The sequence below is a fragment of the Bombyx mori genome, chromosome 11, assembly GCF_030269925.1.
Source record: "Bombyx mori chromosome 11, ASM3026992v2".
Classification (NCBI taxonomy): Eukaryota; Metazoa; Arthropoda; class Insecta; order Lepidoptera; family Bombycidae; genus Bombyx; species Bombyx mori.
In genome coordinates, this window is record NC_085117.1 from 12,787,093 (window position 1) to 12,790,881 (window position 3,789).

General features: G+C 33.9%; 1 long non-coding RNA gene across 1 annotated transcript; it reads right to left on the minus strand.

Annotated features, from left to right (window-relative positions):
• Positions 1–1,347: 1,347 nt before the first annotated feature.
• On the minus strand, positions 1,348–2,348 carry LOC134199609 (uncharacterized). Its single transcript, XR_009974172.1, has 2 exons — positions 2,143–2,348; positions 1,348–1,517 (listed from the first exon to the last, which is right to left on the minus strand). It is a non-coding gene; the product is annotated as an uncharacterized LOC134199609 (long non-coding RNA).
• Positions 2,349–3,789: the final 1,441 nt, after the last annotated feature.

Consider the following 3,789-nt stretch of genomic DNA (forward strand, 5'->3'; position numbering starts at 1 on the left):
TAAATTACACATTTATGTTGGGATTCAAAAATAGAAAATATTTATAAACAATCGGGTTCATCTTCTAACTTATTTAACTTCATTTAACGATTATCTGAAAAAATATAGATACAATTCAAAAGTAAAATCTATATATTTTATATAAAAATGAATTGTTGTTCGTTAGTCTCGCTAAAACTCGAGAACGGCTGGACCGATTTGGCTTATTTTGGTCTTGAATTATTTGTGGATGTCCAGAGAAGGTTTAAAAGGCAAATAAATATGAAAATGCTCACAATTAAATAAAAATAATTTTTTTGTTTTTCTTTTGATGTGTCCCCGTCGGACGGATTCCTTTTGTTTGTCGTGTATTTATCGAAGTCTGCCGGGTCAGCTATAATAAATAAATATTATTTCAGTGCGAGATTTTATCGAGAGCAATGTTAGAGATATTAAACTGACCTCCACTTGATCGACGTTCAATACACCAGGGTAGCTACAGAAGTCTACCTTCAGTTCTATTTATAGACTTCCGCGGTGTGGTGAGGGCCCTCATTGACGCTGCGCATTGATCGCGGAGGCGGGGTTTGCACCGGGCCTGACCTAGTTTGCACCCTCAATGAAACAAGGGTATGAGTTGAGATACCACTACCAATGGAAATAACCGAGAACTTTGCCCTTTTGTGACCGTAATGCGTTATTTACTTCGGAGTTGCTGATCATACGGAGTTGATCATCCCTGTTCTGGACGGGTTATCTGTTTTTTTCCAAAAAATTGCGCTGGCTTAGGTATATTTATATCACAATCCTTTATTTGTATGTGTATGTAATCACCATGTGTGTGTAATGTAATCGTCTGCTAGTATTAACGTTAGAATAATGTTATGTGCCTGAAATAATATCTAGGCTTTCAATGCATGAGCGATGTGTGTTTGAGGAGTGAAATGCGGATGCACGGAATTATTTGAATCAAAAGTAAAATATTTTTAAAAATGGTTTATATAATACTAGTGGACCCGGCGAACTTTGTTCCGCCACACGATTTGTTTCAAACACATCAACCGGTCAACTTCAAAATTCTACTATAATTAACCATAGAATATATTACGTTTAGCTGTCAGTTGCGTTTTGTTATTCCATATCAGTTGCGTTTTGTTATACCACGTTTTATGTCGCGTCCCACGGAAACGTGATAAAAAATCCTATGTGCTTCTCCTGGTTTTAAGCTACCTCCTCACCAATTTTCAGCCAAATCAGTTCAGCCGTTCCTGAGTTATAAATAGTGTAACAAACACGACTTTCTTTTATATATATAGATAAAACTTTAAAGTACATGATTCTGATTTAATGTTATAAGAAAAGGCTATATTGATCTCGCTTCAAATAAACCTTTATTTTTAAAACCAAAATTTCGCTTTCCTGTTTTTAACAAAAGATAATCTTCCCTTCAAAAGATTGTTTGTTACCATTGTATTCATTTTGATACTTTTGTGTTTCTCTTCGTCACAATGAAACGACTAAAACGATAGATTGACCATCTAAAAATAGTTTTGTTTTTATCAATCCTACACATTTTTTATAATAGAGGCAATTCAATGTATGCCCGAATAATTCGCCACAAGATGTTTAATATACTTATTTTTATTTTGGTAAATACTACTGTTTTATTTTGCTAGATAAATATCACTGGAAAAACTTTGGCACGCTTTGTTCCAAATGATGTGACTATCGCTCAGTACAGATTTATTGTTTATAGGACTTACCTTATTAAAATTATATTGTTAGTGTTATTTTAGAAACTTTTATCAAGACTACTATCTTATGTCTCTTTCTGTCTTCTCAGTTAGTTAATGTCTATAAAAAGTTAGCCAAATGGTCAAGAACGCGGTACAAAACGCGAGTAAACAAACAGATAATCAGAAAATAAACAATGTTTTTTTTATTTTATTAAAATCAAAACCGGCTTTAAAATTATTAATTTTGCTGTACAATAATGGTTCGGTATTTACTACCATGATGTTAGATGATGCTAGATGGCAACGGTTTGGCTCTGCCCCCGGCATTGCTGACGTTTATGAGCTACGGTAATCTCTCACCATCAAGTGGGCCGTATGCTCGTTCGTCTGCTTATAAGAGCAACAAAGAAAAATAGCGGTGGCTTACATTAGAGTCTTTCAATTTCCAAAAGTGTAGAACCGGGGAAGTGTGTGCGAAGTGGTCTCGACTTTTTGATAATATCCTGAAAAGCACCCCACGCGTTTTTTACAATAAAATAATTTAATCTTACACTATTTTTAATTGAAATTTATTAAGATTTATTTTCTATTTTTTAGTGGGATTTTCTATAAAAGCGTTTTTTTTTTTTTTTTTTAAACTATTATTTTTTGATGTTTAATGTAAATTGATTTAGTGTGAATAGGTTTTTTAACAAATTAAAACTCCGGGATGTTAAAAATAATTTCGAAGAACCTTTGAGAAAATAAGTATGAAAATCTTAGGTTTTGCCTGGTTTTAAGTGAGAGGTGTATTACGTGGGTCATTTACGTCAATAAATGAAACCACAAATGTGGGTTGGGTTTAATGGGAGCCGAACTCTTTCAGTGACTCTCTTTGATATTTATAAATAGAATTCCAACATTACTTTTTCGGTATTCCGTGGGTATTAAAATAGCTGACAAAGTTATATTTTTAAATATTAATAGACATGGAATTGTGCGATGGTATTCTATACAGCTCTGAACTTCTATACAGTTCATAGATTGAACAATACAGCGTTTTTATTTTTTATTTAATCTTAACGAATTTGAAAATGCATGCAGTTCCGGTATCATTCCCAATTCAAACAACATTTATATATTGCATTGAATAAATTTAATATGTGCTCTTTTTAACTTAAAGGCCCAAGGACGAACGCGCGCGTTCACTGCAGTGGCGGCCGAGGTCTTTGGCCGCGCGACCCAATTTCCCGCCTTGACGTCATCGCTACGCCTTCGTGACGTCACCGGCGAGCCTCCCAGAGCCCATTCAAAACTAGATCGCAAGCTCGCGCTGGGCAGGTGTGGTGTATCTCGCACAATGTTTGCGATACACAAGTACGAAGGCCGCAATGTCCTACCGGAGGTCATTTCATTCAACGTCCTTAAGTGTGAAGGTCAAAAAAACGGTAATCGATGATATAAAAATAAATATTTCGTTATATAAATAAAAGTCCGATTTTAAAAATGTAGCTAAGGATGACCTTGTTGAAAACAAATTATGTCTGGAATCCTATTGAGAAATAAAAAGTTTAAAGGGCATTGGGGGATAGGTATGCTAAAATTGTCCCCTAGGGACATTTAATCACCGCTTTGGAAATATATTCGCATTGATAGCTAAAAGATTCACACTTAAATTATATTTGTATTTTTTTTAATCAACTTTTCTTTCAATCTCATTTTTTTACGCACAAAATTATTTTCAAGCATATTTTCTTTGGGACAACGCATAAAAAAAAAAGCCGTTTTGCCATTGTGTGCGTGAATATTTTTATGATTTGGAAATAATGAGATACGGGATGGGATAATGGAACAGTGCAAAAGAGAGAACCGATTAAAGTCAGCCATTCACATACTCTTCCGTGTTTCATAGTACCATAGACAGTTTTTTAGTAATATTGCAATAGACGACCTTCAAGTTTTGATTTAACGACCATTTTTTAATATCTACAGTTTCTTATTGTGGTTTTGGAACTACAATATAAGTGTAATCCCTACTTTTTTCTTTTATAAAATAGTTCGAGCTCTGTTTTTGTATTAAGATTAAATAAATAAT